The sequence below is a fragment of the Pinus tabuliformis genome, chromosome 9 (assembly GCF_031772625.1).
Source record: "Pinus tabuliformis cultivar Carrire ecotype Pingquan chromosome 9, CPIR1, whole genome shotgun sequence".
Classification (NCBI taxonomy): Eukaryota; Viridiplantae; Streptophyta; class Pinopsida; order Pinales; family Pinaceae; genus Pinus; species Pinus tabuliformis.
This window is the reverse complement of record NC_142307.1, coordinates 1,293,636,151-1,293,655,325: the sequence shown is the minus strand read 5'-3', so window position 1 is coordinate 1,293,655,325 and position 19,175 is coordinate 1,293,636,151. Positions and strand designations below refer to the sequence as shown.

Here is a 19,175-nt window from a genome sequence, read left to right as displayed (position 1 = left end):
GCAGGGGATAGGGCTGTTGCCAAAACAAAAGTTATTCTCAGGGGGAAGGAACTCACATAAATCCAACATGCAACCAAAAGTTAGAGTAGGGTGATAATGAATGAGACAATATTGATTGATTGGATCCCAGTGCAAGTGAAGGAAGGTCGACACTTTGACAATAAAAACTTTATAATTTACCCAATTAAGTAGAGGACGAGCCGTGAAAGAAATCCCCTGAATGCCCTTGCTAGTGCTGAGAAGCGTTATCAAACTCTCGAGGTGAGCGAACCTTGTGTCCTCAAATCTGCGAGCAAGCCCAGGTCTTCTCCTTATTGCGAGCGAATGGTCTCGCATGTAGAGCCTGGGTTGACATGGATTCTTCCTCTCCACAACGTTGCTAAATGCCTTCACAGATAACCAAAGGGGGGGTCATGTTAGAAGGAATTGTGCTCTCCCTTGCCCCTTACATAGAAACAACTCTCGTGGAGGGAAATTACAAAATTTGGATTGCAACTTGGCTCACAGGATGAGGTTTCATTTTACAAGGTTTAGTGTGACATGTTTTAACAAGGATGTGTATCAATTACATTCTTCGTGTGAGTGCATGAATCTTTAATTGATTTCTGTGTGAATGCATGAATCCTTAATTCATTTGGTGAGATACCAGACCAGACAATAATGGGTTGAAGGCGAGGAAACTGTCCTTATTTCACTTTAACTCGATTTGCTGTTAAATAACATAACAACTTTATTAAATGTCTAAATCATAAATAAATAAAATAAATAATTATAAACCAATAAAATCAATAATTATTGTGGAATGTTTTCTATACTTATTTACTATTGACTTGGTGATAATTTAAAAAATAAATTATTATTATTATAAAATTCTAAACTAAAATCAAAGTAAAAGATAAAAATGAAGTCATTTCTAAAGAATATTATCAACCATTTAAATATTGTCAATATGATTTTTGATTATAAGGGATATTAAAAATTGAACTCAATTAAACTGTTCATCTTTATATACTATACATTATAAACAAATAATATAAATAAATATTACCAACCATTTAAATATCGTCAATATGATTTTGATTATAAGGAATATTAAAACTTGAACTCAATTAAACTGTTCATCTTTATATACTAATACATTAAAAACCAATAATATAAATAAATAAAATAAATAATTATTATTATGTAATTTTTAATATCGTCAATATGATTTTGATTATAAGGGATATTAAAACTTGAACTCAATTAAACTGTTCATCTTTATATACTAATACATTATAAACAAATAATATAAATAAATAAAATAAATAATTATTATTATGTAATTTTTAATATCGTGAAATAGTTTATGTTTATTTATTTTTATTTTTAATAAATATATCATTTAAATATCGTCAATATGATTTTTGATCATAAGGGATATTAAAAATTGAACTCAATTAAACGGTTTATCTTTATAGACTAATACATTATAAACAAATAATTTAAATAAATATTACCAACCATTTAAATATTTTCCATATAATTTTGATTATAAAAGATATTAAAATATAAATAAATATTACCAACCATTTAAATATTGTCAATATGATTTTGATTATAAGAGATATTAAAACTTGAACTCAATTAAACTGTTCATCTTTATATACTAATACATTATAAACAAATAATATAAATAAATAAAATAAATAATTATTATGATGTAATTTTTATTATTGTGAAATAGTTTTATGTTTATTTATTTTTATTTTTAATAAATATACCATTTAAATATCGTCAATATGATTTTTGATTATAAGTGATATTAAAAATTGAACTGAATTACACTGTTCATTTTTATATACTAATACATTATAAACCAATAATATAAATAAATATTACCAACCATTTAAATATCGTCAATATGATTTTGATTATAAATAAATAATATAGATAAATATTACCAACCATTTAAATATCGTCAATATGATTTTGATTATAAGGGATATTAAAACTTGAACTCAATTAAACTGTTCATCTTTATATACTAATACATTATAAACAAATAATTTAAATAAATAAAATAAATAATTATTATTATGTAATTTTTAATATTGTGAAATAGTTTTATGCTTATTTATTTTTATTTTTAATAAATACTTTTATATGTGATACGAGGAATAAATATCTTTTGGGTGGTTGTTAAATACCCTAAGTGAAACATAATTAAATATCCCATAAATAAATAAAATAAATAATTATTATTATGTAATTTTTAATATTGTGAAATAGTTTTATGTTTATTTATTTTTATTTTTAATAAATACTTTTATATGTGATACGAGGAATAAATATCTTTTGCGTGGTTGTTAAATACCCTAAGTGAAACTTACCATGTTAAAATAATTTAACATTTCAAAATAATTTAGTGTTATTAATTATTAACTTGTTTTTATACTAGTTTTTTTCTTTAATTATTGCATATTAAATTTATTATTATTATTTTATTATATGACATCACATTAATATTTATTATTATTATTTTTTAATTTTTATTTTTAAATCTAAAATGTGGCAAAAATCTTAATATGTAATATTTTTGAATAATAGTTTACTTTTCAATTGGCAAAGATTAAACTTAAATATTTAATTATTTATTTAAAAAAATACTGTATATTTAAATTATTTAATTAAAAAAATTATTTTATTCGCTTTTATTGTTTTGTTTGTTTGTAAGCATAATTTTATTAGATGTTCAAAAAATTACATAGAGTACATGCATGGTAAATATGAGTGGATTATGTTTGAGATAAGTATATTCTGGTGTTGTCCTTCTGTTACGAAGTTTCATCTTTTGGATTGTCTATAATAGTGGTTTTGTTGGTTGAAGTTTGCGCTATCTTCGCGAGGTTGGAAGTGCTAAGTCTACCTGGTTGCTTTTCCTTCTTTTTCAGATGCCCTAGGAGCTCAGGGATGGTAGGTTGGATCCTTAAAAGAGCGATTTTGAGTCGTTTGAGTTCTTTGGCAAATTTGATGAAGTTAGAGATGGGGGAGGAGGATGGAATTGAATTCTCAGAGCTCCTAAAAGAACCCCCAAAGCCAAATGAGCCTGGACTAGATGGAAGTGCATGTCCGTAATTTTGCCTTCCACCACACAAAGGATCTCTTCCTAGTCCCTCAGATGATGACCTAAAAAGTTCTGAACAATGCAATGACAATTGCCAGTATTCCTAAGCTCCTCAGCTTCCATAGTGATAACTAGGCATGTGATATGTTGATGCATGTCTTTTCCAAATTGCTCCACCCCTTGACCGTGCTAGGGGGGGGGGGAGGTTGATTCCCTCGTCCCTATTCTCCTCTCCTAGAATGACCTCTTTTTCGAAATAGGGGTGTCAGGTAAAGAGAGTTTTTGCGCACAATTCAAATCTCCTTAATTTCACTACCCATCAAGTGCAACCAAGGCCAACAACAGAGGCTAGCAAGCACAACTAAGATCAATAATAGAGATTAGCTAATGAAATAAAGGCTTGCAACAAAAGCCAACAAATGTGATAGAGGTCAGTTGCTTGCAAAGCATGCTAAGTGAGGGAATGAATGTTCCCCTGTGATTAAACTCCAAATTCCATATCCCAAGCGTGGTGTAAATGCCTAGTCCTTGTTCGTCTGTCACACTTCCCTTTAATTTGAATTGATGCAGGAGCATTCAGGCCAAGAAGACTCATTGTATTCTAGTAGACATAGGGGTATTGTGTTTTCAAGGAAGTTGGGTTCCTAAGAGGGAATTAAATGTAATTATTAATGTTTTGAGTGATTTTAATGAGAGAAGCTAGAGTAGGGAATTAATTGAATATTGTGAGGAATATTTGTAAATGTTCTCGAATATAGGAGAACATGAGAGATTTAGGATAGTTGAGAGATTGAGGGATTTGAGAATTGATTGTAAATCCTAGATTAGGAGTCAGTTCATGAATTTAGGGATTAGAGAGGAGTTTTAGGAACAAGGAAGAGATTTAGGAATTTTGTTAAGGAATTCATGGATCTAAACCAGGGATTGGTTTTAGAGTCCTTATGTATAAATGTAAGCCTAAAAGGCAAAGACGAGGGTTAGATAGGTTAGAAAGTCAGATAATTAGCTGGTTAAGCTAGAGTGTGGTTTTGAGCCTATGGGCAGAATGTAAACAGAGGCCACTGATATTAGAAAATCAGGTCGAGAGACAGAGTCTCAATTTGTAATTATTTGTTGTGTTTATATATACAGAGAGTGATTAAAATCTGTATAAATGCGTGATTGAGTGTTGAATGATAGATTGAGTGCAACAGAGGATTGCATATATATATTTATGCAGGCGAAGTGCAGTGAACACAAAGAGAAGAGGAGAACATGACAGAGGATCACGATGGATATTTGAATCCATTATAAGACAAGGTAAAACTCAATAGAGACAGGGATCAAGGGAGAATGCACAGAAATCAACCTCGGAAGTGAATTAAGCAGCGGAAGAGCCAAGGGCCGAAACCTTGGAGAAAATCCAAACCATAGAAAACTGAAGAAATGCACAAAAATCTAAGTATAGAGAAAGGTGGAAGAAATGGAGTATGGGCAAATCATAGCCGTTGGATCTTTATGATCAATGGTCGGGATTAAATCGCATCGGCGATCGAGAGATCTCGCCATCGGACAGACATCGAGCGCTAAAGTAATCGGGGTTTAATTGAGAAGCCGGACCCGAACTTTATTAGATTGGGAACTTATAATTTCCATCGGGTCCGTATAGCTGAATAACTGTTGGGCTTGTTATCAACCCGAAATTATTGTGAACCATTGGATCTGCTAAGTGCAGATCAACGGTAGAGAACTGTCGGAGCAGCTTTGGAGATCAGGAGAGTTAAGGACCGTTGGATCGGAAGGTGGATCAACGATGGGGATGTGATTGGATCACAATATTTAAAGGAATAGACCTTGGCTTTAATACATGCGACATGCGATTATGCAAAGGGCCGATGAGAGCGGACCTGATAGGGAAATGAAGCATAGTTAATGTTATTTGGAATCCGAAGGTTAATCGCATATCAGAGGAGATGGGGAACACATGGTAATGTGACCCGCGGAGAAGCGATTGTCGATTGCGATAAAGGTAAACCTCGGGAAATGTGCCAAAACCATACCAGGGCGGAAAATGTATGGTTGCGTATATATTTCCTTTGTAATTAGTCTATAAAGGATTAGGCATGGTATATCGGATTTATATATAAGTCCAACGATGAAGGTTTAATGCACGAATTATGGTTTAAATAAAGGATAACGAAGGTTGTGAAGGGGTTTTAATGTCCAGATATGAAGGATTGATATGGTATAATGTCCCGATAGGACAAAATATAATGAAGGACTTTAATAAAGTAATAAGTGAAGGATAAGGGGTGATTTAAGTCCGATACATGTTTAATGAATGAAGGGCTAGACCATGTTGGGCTTTAATAAATCATTCAACATAGGAAATTGATGGATGGGCCTTAAACCTTAGTTAATGAAGATTTTAACTCGAGAGTTAAAATTCTTGGGACAGACAAGATGTATGCATAATACATGTAAACTGTGGGTAAAGCAGGGGTAACCCTGCGTTATGAATGTAGGCTACATGAGATACATAGTGAAATTGCCACTCAACCCTGGCCATTAATGCTCTAAAATGCGTTGGGATGGGGGGCATCGATATTTGCATTGAACGAGAAGACACTCGAATATGAGGTTTACTCCTTTGAATAGTTACAACACTCTTTTTTTATTTAATTTGTTTGATTTACCAACAATATTATTCTTTATGTTAATCAAAATTGATTTACAATATCAATTTATATAATAATCAAAATTAATTTATGATATTTCTTTTAAGCCTAGCAGTACCTTTCATTCATTCATCTATAAACAAGGATGTTACAAATATATAAGTCATTTGGTGGCCTCAACTTGGCCAGTGGGAAACTAGTTCCGTTGACCACCAAATCACATTATAAGCCATCCAAAACATAAATAGTTTGAGTCTATTTAACCAAGCCTTATAAGGCTGATAGTCTAGAAACCAACTAGTAAGCATAACGCTAAAAACATAAATGCTACCCGACATATACAACCAAAATTTAGCCAAAATTAATATGCATAACTTCGACCAATTAATCATCTAACGATTCCACTAGAGTAGGATCTTTATCACTTGATCCGGGCGAGTTAGATTGCGACAGACATGGGATATGCCATTCAATGCGGCCCGAGCAAGTGTTCTAATTCTGCAACTGAAGTTGAATAAGTTGGTGCTCGTTTTGAATGTCTCGGAGGCCCCCAACTCGACCTCACTTTGCACTGTTGTGTTGGTGGTTGCAACCATTGCTCTGGCCACTATGCGTTTCATCAACCAGTAAGATGGACAAATTGTTTAAACAGAGCGAGATGGCAGCGAGTGTACCTAGGGTCCGTGATTAGCTCCCCCAATCTTTGGCTGGCAGTTCAAGCTCGACTTTCAAATTCAACTCTGCCTCCCAGGTCGCGATCAATTGTTTCACTTACGTCGGGGTCCCTTCGCAGTATGCTTGAACCATGGCCTTTAGAATCTTAGAGTTCGTTTTTCGACCCCTCTGCCGCGCAATACTCTGTTGCGCGGTACTCTACCGCACAGTTTGACTGGAAGACGAACCAAATTCCTTTCCTTGGCCCTCCTGGTGTTTGCGTCGCCTTCCACCTCAGCCCAAGGCTCCATCGCGAGGCTAAGACTTCACCATATCTGCCAAGGCTGGGCCCCCTTTCTTCACCCTTCTTCCACCTTCCCGTGCTCGTAAACCAACCCACTGTACAGAGGCCAGAAGTGGATACAATGTAGGCAGACATGGAATATGATTTATACAGAGAACCACCTGAAAGACAAGCATTAATTTAATGTATGACCAGAAAAACAAATGAAGTGCCGGACAACATTGCGTCCCTTCATAATTCCACCACCCGGGCCAACAAGCATACATAAACAACAACTCTCCCGGAGTGGGAAGTACCCCCCAGAATAAAAACGTTGCCCCCCATGCACCCTTGAGCCTTGAGTCTATACACTTGGCCTTGATCATTTACTGAAACCCTTAGTCTCCACAGAGCTTTCGCAAACAATTCAAGCTTAAAATGGGGAACCCATATCAACATGTGGAGAAAACATTATGAGAAAAAACCGGAAACCAGTAAACATGCCCATGCGAGAAAGGATGTTGCCAAAAAATATAGAAATTAACATTACATAGTCAAGAAGGCCAATATTCCTAGTGACAGAAATTGCTAATTTAACCAGTGTTTTCTTTCCCCTTCGGACACAAGGCTTATCATGAGTAGCAACCCTTAACCTAGGATACAAGGATAACATTATAACATACCAGACTTTATACGCCAACCTTGAACTAAGACATGCAACAATTGGGTATACCCTCGCGTTCCCAGCGACGCAAAATTGTAAACATCAAACTTAGGCTCCCTAATTAGCTAAGGACCCACGTTTATACTCCAGACAAATGGTCTTAACTCCACCTCTATTCCCAACACCTGTAAGCATCGAGGGTTACCAACCTTCACGTCGTGGATCTGCCTTAATCTACGACGCTTCATGTTATCATAGTGAATAAGCGTGTGAGAGCATGAGGATACCACCCACCGTGCCAAACCAATAAATGCTTTATCATATTAATCAAACCGAAACAAACCTCCAACTATTTCACACCCCAATTGAAAACAAATTAATTTATAATATTATTTATAAAATTAATCAAAATTAATTTACAATATTATTTATAGTATAATTTTTTTTTTTTTATTGATTACATTAATCAAATAAATTTAATATTAAACTATCAATCAACATTTCCCAACTTTCAAATCATGGTGCATTATAATAATAAACAATCAAAACTTTTCAAACTTTCAAATCACACTATGTTTGGTGCATTATAATGATAAGCCATCAAAATTACACTATATTAATTAACATTTTCAAACTTTCAAATAACATTGTGTTTGGTGCATCAAAATTAATATATAATTTTGTACTTTATCAATCAACATTTCCCAACTTTCAATGCCCATTATTTTTGGTGCATTATAATGATAAACAAATTAAACCATATTAATCAACATTTTCAAACTTTCAAATAACATTATGTTTGGTGCATCAAAATTAATTTATACTGTTGAACTATATCAATCAACATCTTCCAACTTTCAATTCGCATTATTTTTGGTGCATTATAATGATAAACAAATGTGTCTTCCTAGTTACTTTGTTACTTTGAAGGGAGAGGGAATGCAAGGCACATATCACGACTACGGTGGACTCTTGGTTTTAAATGTAATTTTTAATATTTAATCTAATTTTAACAAAGAAAAATAGTTTACAATTATGGTTTATTACAAAGTATTCATCATTTTTAATATATGTTAAGATTTATTTTTAATTATCAATTCAAATCATTTATATTTTTTTATTATTGCTCCAAAAATTATAGTCAATCATGTAATATTTTTCGAATAAGATATAATAATGTTTTGTTAATTTAGATGTAGGTTGTAATATTTTCAATTTTGTTAAAATAAAAAATATTAAAGTTTAGTTTATGGGTATAGAGTAGATAGTGATATGGTGTTTTGTTAAGATATTTGATGGGTAAAAGTTTAGCCATGTTAAGGGTTGGTGTACTATAGGCTAGGTGTGATTCCAGGTGATTTTGATAACTCAAATGCTCTTTGGTCGTGGCTACTCAGAAGTTAACCTGCCAACATTACCTATCAGATAAAAAATTCTAAAACTTTATTAAAAGATTAAAAATTATAAATAACTTGCTATTTTTACTATTTTTTACTTTTAAGTGTTAAATAATTTTTTTAAACCTAATTTATTTAAAATGTGATTTTCATAATTGCTCTCACCAATTACTACGTCACAAAATATTACTATCTTATTTCATAAAAATGACTATTCGTAAAAAAAATCCTTATTTCACAAATTTCACAATAATTTAAGTGAACCATAGATTTATAACTTAAAATATTCAATATAAAAATTCTTTTACACATCTTACAAATTTTACAATAATTTAAGTGAATCATATATTTATAACTTAAAATATTCCATATAAAAATTCTTTTACACATCTTACAAATTTTACAATAATTTAGATGAACCATATATTTATAACTTAAAATATTCCATATAAACAACTATTTGGAAAAAATCATTTTAATCTCTAATTTCATACTTTGGTACCTATAACTTCATATAGTCACCACCATCCAATAATCGACTTAGCACTCCATGTATCATTGGTGTGTTAGTGACTTGATCATTGCATTTATATAAAATATTCTTCTTAGTCATCCAGATAAAGGATGCAACTTTAAACTCTTTTTTTTTGGGTGTCTTGCATGAGTAGTGCCTCAACCATTTATTAAGATGATGTTGTTGGTGAGCGATATGTTATACGATGCGGTTGTTGTTCGCGAACAACATAAAAAAAAAATGCAATTTTTGCTTTCACCTTCTTCGGAATATTTTGTATGAGTTTTGGTTTGCACAATGATTTCATTAGTAAGAACTTTTTTTATAAATGGAAAAAGCATGGTCTTTATTTAGAAGGATAATTAAGACATAATAATTAAGTAATGTATATTAGGATCCATATAATTTTGTTAAGGGATTTTATTTATAAAATTTATATTAATATAAAGATGAAAGTTATTTTATGATCATGTATAACAATAAATACACATTTAGATAGAGATTTTGGTGTAAAGTTGTTGAAAGAAAGTAGGACAAATTAATTTGTTGGAAAATAAATTTGATTCTCGAATTTTTTCAAGAAATTCTTACATAATAGTAAAATCTTACTTGTGGTAAGTATGCTATGTAAGGTAAGCTTAATTTCCCCTATTTATTGGGCAACTAAGAAACAAATCAATCTTTAATATTTGATGTTAGAACTTGGTGGCATAAGCATTTGATTCAACAATAGTGTAGGTATAAATGATGGAGTTTTCTATGCTTGTGGGATTGAACTCAATCAAGAAGATTAATGTCTAGTTTGCACTAGGAATATCCTTGAAAATATAAATTAACATCCCTATTATAAATTAACATCTAACTATATGTTACATCCGTATTATAAATTATCTTCCAACTATATGGTCTAGAAAACTCTTGTTGCCATTGTCCTTGTTGTGACCGTTATAGTGTTCACTAGTATTGTCACTTTTACGACCACTGCAACCTTTATAAATACGATGCTTTGCAACAATTTATAGTTATTCATCTTCTACCAGACAATCATTTATGTGACACTTTTCTAAGAGGTTAAATTAAAGATATTTATTCTTGAGTTCATCATCTTTAAGAAAATTGCACATATGTTGGTATCAAGTTTTTAAAGTTGTTTTTGTTCCGTTGATATCCCAATCTAGGGCATCAACAAATTGAATATGATCATGTTTGCTCATTTGTTCATTGTCGTTTGGATAATGTGCTATTGTGTTGCATCCAAGGCTTGAACATTGTAAGGGTTATTTTATAAAACTTTTTAGCTTGCACAAAAGCTTAATTTAGTATGATAAATAATGGTGTAGTTGCATAGGTTAGTTGGCCTAGTTGGAACTACAATTATCTGGCTTTGTGTAGTTTATCCCTTGATGATTATTGTTATGATTGACTTTCCACCCTTTTTAATTGATAGTGAATATTATCTCTTTCCGTGAAGGATACATTGGATGTGTATTTTGTGATGGAGGGATATTTCACATTATAATGTTGGACAATTGATCAAATATTAGGCCATGTTCATTAAATTAATTTATTTAAGCAACTTTCCATGAATTTATGAATGAAATTTGTGAATATTTTAGTGATATCCTATTTTAGAATACTTGAGAATTAGTTAGCCGAAATTGCATCTTTCCATTGTAAATGTTCCCCATTCATCATTACATTCATCTTATGCCAATCAATATAGTGATCTTAACATGATTGTAGCAAAGGATCCCATTGACAAAGTATATCTCTTTGCCAATCTCACACCTTAAACTTGCTTTGTTAAAAGTTATAAGAAATATATCTAATTTACATGTATGGAGCTCCTAGAGTTGATCTGTTCACATTTCTTTGACCTATGCAACTAGATAAACCCATTTATCAATCTCTGTACCCTAGATATCAACGTATATAGGTTAGGTAATGAACATATATATTTAATGTTATGAGATTTATAATATATCATATACAACCACTATGAAGATGGTTACATGCAATTAAGGAGAGTGCCCTTTATATATTAAGGTGAATAAAGACATGCCCATTATAATAATCCTTGCTATTAAAAAAATGTAGCTATATTCCCTATATGAAACTTAATTTGTTCTTGAATCTCCTTTGCTAAGATCGTTAGCTTATGTTGACGAGTTTATTAGGGATGTTATATGCTAATGTGGGGAAGCATCCCTTGGGCTTTTGTGTAAGGGTTTTCATTGGAAAAAAGAAAGTTCATATGCTTTTGAAATGCTTCAAACTCTTAGTAACACAAGATTGGTTCTTGTCAATATGTAGTCATTGATTAGGTGGTGTGTACCTTGAAAACATCTAGAGATTCAAATTCACTTATCACATTCTTAGTCCTTGATGAGAGTCCCAAACATTATCACCATGTGTTGACAACAAGTAGAACTAATACCAAACTTGCTAATCCATGGTGTGAAGTTTAGAAATCCACGAATGATTGATCTCTCGCAAAATTCTCGTGCACACTAATTATTGGGACATGCATCACATTAACGCATAGTAGAAAGGTCTCGAATTTTCATCTTGGCATGGGTGAGAAAACACACATGCAACAAAACTTTGATTTATACTCAACCTAGTAATATAAACCCACCATTGAGACCCATTCAACTACACAAGGTTAATCTCAATAACAAAAAATGATTTGGGTCGAAGTAGAAAATACTAATCTCTATAATGAAAAACTCATTATTACATTACATCATTGATTAAAACTATCACCACCATTCAATATTAACTCACAAAAACAGATTGCAAGGGACCAACTTAGATGTTTTGCTTTAAGAGTTGTATTTTCTTTTTTTACAAAGATGGCCTCATACATTCATTGGTTGATATTGATAGACTTTTCAACTCTTTTTTGACTTGAACAACTTCTTATTAACATTAATTGAATTGCTACAGTTATTTAGTAGGTCTACTTGACTTGGGCTTTATACTCTGTAATGGCTTCAATGAACTTGTGGGTTGGCCTAACCTCAAAACCCTGCTTTGCAAGTCTTGTTGAATGTTGCTATTGAGAGAAAAGGAATGGATGACAATCGACTTGTTTTGTAAGTCTAGTTGAAGGTTACTATGGACACAACAATAGTAGATGACAATTAACTTATTAATGATGTTAATGTCAAACTATGCAACATAAATAGATTATGGTAGTAAGAATAGCTAAAGATTGCAGAAATTACATTGAGCTTCTTAGGGTGGCATGGACATAAAGTTGTTGGGGGGTGCTAAGTTAGAGATAAAGTTTGTCTACTAACATAATGCAAAACCAAATTTGTAAATAAGATTTTGTAAGCATTTGGCCTATTGTCAAAGTTTACAATTTAGAAGCTGTTGATGTCCCTAGGGGTTTATATGAGTTAAAATTTGTTCACTTTAGATGATTTGATAGTATGCATTGCCATATACAACAAAAAAGTGTGGGAGATAAGGTTGATAATCTTAGATCATACTTAAGGGTTGTGAAGACTATGGTGGCCTAGCTATTTTGTCAAATACCTACATCCCACGAATAGTTATTGGTGCCATTATCTTATAGTCTGTGAAATGCATCAATGTTTTGCCTATTTTGGGTGTCCTTTATTGTTGTTGTGAGACTATTTTATTCTTATGATGCAATTATGAATTGGGTTTTATTTATTTGTTCAAATGAAAAAACCTTCAAAATGAATATACATATATAAATAAACATCAAATAAATAATAAAAATAAAATAAGTAATATATCATAACTAAAAGAAATGACCTAACCAAGGGACATCACCTATCGGCCATCATAACTAGTCAATGCATATAAATATATTATTAGATGGCATTGTTTCAAAGAATTTATAATTTATCTTATTCATTATTAAATATATATTATTGATCCTACATTTGTTTAAATTATTTTTCATTGCTATGTTGGATATTCCTTAATGAATGGATTATTGTTAGTCTCATTTGGCGTCAAAACCACATTCTAATTCTAACCTTTTGTTACACTTTACCACCTTGTTTTGTTTTACTTTTTACCAAAATAATTGTATTGGAATTTCTTTGTTCCTTATGTCTTTGACCACAAATTGATCTTCGACCACAATTAACATACAAGAAAGTCTTAAAAAAACATTCAAGTCAAGTTGTGCATTCGAAAACCAAAAATTCAAGCCAATTTGTGCATTCGAAAACCAAAAAAGATCGATATTAATTGGCAAGGAATAATTAAATATGCAAAGATGAGTTGTCATTTTGAAAGCATAAGTTGACTAAAAAAATTGCAAAATGTTTAAAACAAGTAAAAAATCATGAAGAAAAACTTGAGAATAAAATGTAAAGTCTCAAAAAAAATAAAAATAAAAAATCAAGCCAAGTTTTGCATTTTGAAAACCAAAAAACATCAATATTAATTGGCAAGGAATCATTAAATATGCAAAGATGAGTTGTCATTTTGAAGTCATAAGTTAATTAAAAAAATCTATGAAATGATTAAAACAAATAAAAAACTTCACATAAATTTTAAGACTAAAATGGTTATCAAAGTAAAACATTAAAATAATAGTTAAAATAATAAAATAAGAATAATCAATTTTCAAAGGGAAAAATACAATTATTTTTTCTAATCATATTTTGATTTATTTCTTTATAGGTTTAGTCAATTTTGAAGTTTAGGGACATGTTGATTTAAATTCAATAATCAATGAGTACACTTTCAACCTATTTTTAATAGGCCCATGTTGAGATAAATTGGAAATACATGAAAAATAAATAAACTAAATATATTGCCATTGCTCGTATAAATCACTATTCTCATGAAGAGTTATGAATGAATGCTTAAGCGTATATGGTTGATATATTACTCGTGAAATTAATAAAAAATCAAGTTGTCATGTCACAATACTCATAAAAGAAAGTTTTCATTAAACATTTTAAGGTTATATAATTATATTACCAAAACACAAATATATCGCACATCAACTGTCCTAAGGACATAAAGACACATCATTAATTAAAATTTCATCAAGTTTAATATCTTCACTTGAAGCTAGATTTAGTGGTAGAAAAATACCTCATAAAAGGGGAATTTTAGTGTTTTTAATACTCAATTACACATTGTAGAAGTGGTTCCTTTATAGCGTGTACCTTTTTATTATTAAAGGAGGGATTTTTTTGTTATCTACCCAAATCAATACAATACAAAAACATAAGAAAAGGTAGATCAATGCCTTGATAATAAGCCACTTTGAGGGGGCAATCCTCCTTTCACATCATATAAATGAACAATTATTTGATGATTCAAATAGCAAGACCTCCTTTCTATATATAGGAGAGTCTAAAATATAAAACTATAATTAGGGCCTACATAACAATAATAATATAAGGGCATAAAAATAATAATAGTGGACTTTAATGGGGCAAAATAATAACAATATAGGAGCTACAGTAGTATTATAGGGAGCTAACATGCCCCTTTCCAAAAAAGTGTTGTCCTCAATGCTTTAGTAGTTCTTGACTTCCCAGGTGGAATATTCTGTAGGTAAGTACTTCCACTTAATGAGACACTCATAAATTGATCGATTCCATAATTGGCATATTCTTGTTTCAATGATTACTTCAGGCTCTAATGATTTTTCCTTCCTTGTCAGCTTTTGACAATATAGTTTGAACTGGGAGCTTGTCACCTATAACATTTTTTAAGCATGAAACTTGGAAAACTAGGTGTACTTGCAAAGATGCAGACAATGCCAATTTGTATGCCATAGTACGAATATTTTGTAACACCTTATAAGGGCCATAGTACTTGGGTGATAATTAATTATCCTTTTTAGGTTGTTTGAGGGACATTAATTAGGCTTGGGTGATAATTAATTAGGCCATAGGTTGTTTGTATGGTTGTAGCCATAAAAATAGCCAATTGCTAATGTCAAAACTTCTTTAATTCTTATGTTAATTTGCTTGTTGTTTCATTCGATTCTGTGCCAAAGTTAGCTTATCCTTTAACAGTTGGAGAACTTGTTGATGCTTAATGTGATCTTCCATTGCTTGAACCTTAGGATTGTCTCAAAGGCGATGTGATGGACAATGGATGATATCCATAAAGTGCCATAAATGAGGTCATTTTTGTTGTGGTATGGAAGGAAATGTTATACCACCATTTTGCCAGAGGTAACCACTTGACCCATTCTGTTTGTTTATTAGATATAAAACAATGAATACATCCTTCCAAACATTTGTTTACTATCTCAGTTTCCCTGTTAGATTGATCATTGATTAGATGAACTATGAACCAATTGAATTCTGTGGCGAAAATATAATCTTGTCCAAAAATTTCTAGTGAAAATGGGATCTCTATCACTTAGAATAATCTTTGGGTTTCCATGTAGCTGTTGAACTGCCTCCACGAATGCAAGAACGACTGTGCTGGATTTGAAAGGATGAAATAGTGTACAAAAGTGTGCATACATGGTAAGTCTATTAACTACCATCATGATGACACTCTTTCCTTTGGACTTAGGTAGACTTGTGATAAAATCCATTGAGACCTCCTCCTAACGTTGACTTGGAATGAATAATGGTTGTAAAAGTCTTGGGGTATTAATTGTCTTGACTTTATTTTGTTGGCAAAGCAAACTTTCTACCATAAACTTCTAAATATCAGATTTAAAGCCATCCGAAAAAATTCCTTCTTGACCTTGCAATATGTTTTCAAAAATCCCGAGTACCCTCTTATAGGAGACATGTGCAATTCCAAAAGAACCTTTTATTCGAGTTGAGAGTTCTTACATAGATATAAGTGATATTTACCACAATGAACCATTTTTCTAGATTAATGTATCAGATGCACTAGGGTCTTGTTGCAACATTTGAATGTGGCCACACCTCTTTTTCATTCTTACATTCATCCCTTACTTCAACTATCTAATCAGGCTAGATAATAGAAACGACACAAGTCAATGCCTCCACATCCTCATCATTTCTTGAGAGTGCATTTGTAACAACATTTTGCTTCCCTTTTTGTAGGTGATTTCAAAGTCATAATCCAACATCTTTGTGACCCTTCTCTTGCTACTCTTCTGAAGACAATCTTTGTTCCAAGAAGTATTAAAGACTATCATGATATGTTTTCCTTGAAGTGTCTTCCCATTAGGTAATGGTGCCATTGCTTAAGGGCATGTATACTGCCAACATTTCCATCTCATAAATAGGTTTGTGTAAATTCTTTCCCTTGATTGGACGAATTTCAAAGACAACATGGCTTCCTTCTTGCATTAAAACAACACTAATGCCATTTTCTGAGGCATCACATTCCACAATAAAGGTTTTTGTGAAGTCTTGTGTAGCTAAGACCAAAGCTCGACACATTGCTTCTTTATGATGTTCAAAGCCCTTAATTGCTTCTAGAGTCCAAGAAAATGCATATTTCTTCAGTAATGGTGTTAGAGGTGTTACTATTTTCCCATAATTCTTAACGAGCTTGTGGTAATACCCCGTCAACTTGAGAAATCTTCGAAGATGCCTTAATGTTTTAGGGATTTTCCATTCCTTGATGGCTTTAATTTTCTTAGGGTCTACCTTAATGCTGTCATGAGATACAATATGACCCAATTATTCCACCTCCTTTACCCCAAAGAAACATTTGGAGGGTTTTACATACAATTGTTTTTCCTCCAATAGTTTGAGCACCTTGTCAACATGTTGAACATGATCTTTCTAAGACTTGTTGTAGATTAGTATATCATCAAAAAATATTAACACAAAATTTCTAGGAAAGGGTTTGAAAGTAGAATTAAGCAAACCTTGAAATGTGGAAGGTGGATTAGTAAGGACAAAATGCATGACCAAAAATTCATAATGACCTTAATGAGTTTTGGATGTTTTTTTCAGAATGTCTTTTGTCTTCATTCTAATTGATGATTTCCTGAATGAAGATGCAACTTAGTGAAGTAAATTGCTACATGTATTTCATCCAACATTTTGTTAATGCCAAGAATGGAAAATTTATCTTTAATAGTGAGCTTGTGAGGTTTCTGTAATCCAGACACATATGCCAATATCCATTCTTTTTGTGCATCAATACTACTGGAGAAGAGAAAAAGCTTTGGTCATCTTGAATTATACCGGTCTCTTGCATTTCCACAAGCATATATTCAATTTCACTCTTTTGGGCATAGGTATATTTGTAAGATTTGATGTTTAGAGGAACACTTCTTGGAATCAAGTGAATAACATGATCATGATCATGAATAGGTGGGAGACCATTGGGAGTTTAAAATCTCTTGGAATGATTGTTAAGGACACTTTCGAGATTTGGAGAAATGGATGAATTAGATGTTTGAGCATCTAGTGGGCATAATTGCGTAATTACACCTCATTGTCCATTCTTCAAAAACTCTGTCATGTCATTAGAGCTGATTGTTTTCTAGGTATCCTTACTATACCACTTAATTCAAATTCCTTTCCTTCCTAGAAAAATTTCAAGAGTAGTTTTTGAAAATTAAAAGCTATTGTCCGCAAAGATTGTAGCCATTGGACTTCTAATTCAACTTTAACACCACCCATTGGAATGACAATTGTTGGACTATTCAATAATATTTCCCCATGGTTAGATTGATATTATGACACTTCTCTGCGCAATTTATAGTTCCTCCATATGCAACCATCACTTGAAACTTTAGTGCTAGACATATAAAGCAATTCAAATCCTTGGCTATCTTATAATGAATAAAATTATGGGTACTAACCGAATCAATCAACACTATTACCTTTTTCCTCTTGATCTATCCTTCTATCTTGAGAGTTTGGGGAGTGGTAATTCCAACCAATGCATTGCAAGATATGGCTGAATTCATTTATTCTATTTCAACCCTTGGAGTTGGTTCTTGGTGTATATCTTCTTCTTTTTATGTTTCTTGTTCTTTTTATTCCTCCTCTTCACAATCTATGTAGAATAATTTCTTTTCAACGCAGTTATGACTTTATTGTATTTGCTATCACAACTGTAACAAACCATTTTTGTTTTTTTTTGTTTTTCCTCCAGTTGTTGCGGTGTTAACCTTGTAGGTTGTGAGAGGCTAGGAGCAACAACACTTCCATCTTTATAGTTGTGTGTGGTAGACCTCCTTATTGACATATTTTTTCTTTCAACATTTCTCGCCACCCTGAATGCATTCACCAATGACTTATTTTCCAAACACAAACCTCGTGTTAGATGTTATTTTTTAAAGTCCCTATGAAGACATCAGTTAGATGCTCCTTTGGAATACCAGTTACCTTGATATTCAATTTCCAGAAGTTCAATGTGCTCCACAATGAAACCCCTTTGTTTGGGATTTATTAATTAACTAAAGAAAATATTACTTTTTGTGTTCTCATAATGTGCTATCAATTACTCAGGGACAATTGTCCAAATGACAAGTGATTTACGAGAATAAAGCCATCAATACCACACAAATTGATTGGGTTCTAAATATAAATATGCAATGTGTACCTTTTATGTGTGTTGAACATCGTGTAGGTCAAAGAAGTGCTCCATCTGTGGCATTCGTGTTATCATGTACCTTTTATGTGTGTTGCACATCGTGTAGGTCAAAGAAGTGCTCCATTTGAGTATTCGTGTTACCAGATCATTGCCATCAAACTTCTTCATATCGATTTTTGAGAGGCGGTTGGTCTTCAACCTAAAGTTGGAGTCTCTAAAATCATGATTCACCACTAGGAAACATTTCTTGTAGCGGCTTTATCAAACCTTTCTTTAAACCTGTTGTATCTTTGAACAAAGTTCTAGGTTGGGGAACTGGGCCAAAGCATATAAGTAAGGATTTTAATTTAATTAGATGACCAATGCATGAAACCATTAACACCTGTATAATCCAAA

At 32.1% G+C, this 19,175-nt stretch overlaps 1 protein-coding gene across 5 annotated transcripts in view; it reads left to right on the top strand.

Annotated features, from left to right (window-relative positions):
• Positions 1 to 19,175, top strand: part of LOC149153295 (flowering time control protein FPA-like) — a 140,545-nt gene that overhangs the window by 107,781 nt on the left and 13,589 nt on the right. For 2 of the 5 annotated variants that reach the window (XR_016263805.1, XR_016263806.1), the window contains exon 7: positions 15,355 to 15,466. The exons of 2 other annotated variants lie outside the window; for them this stretch is intronic. The gene's annotated coding sequence lies outside the window, so the exon portion shown is untranslated. Of the gene's footprint in view, positions 1 to 15,354; positions 15,467 to 15,684; positions 15,767 to 19,175 lie in introns of all 5 variants that reach the window. One more of the 5 variants, XR_016263804.1, reaches the window with a different exon arrangement.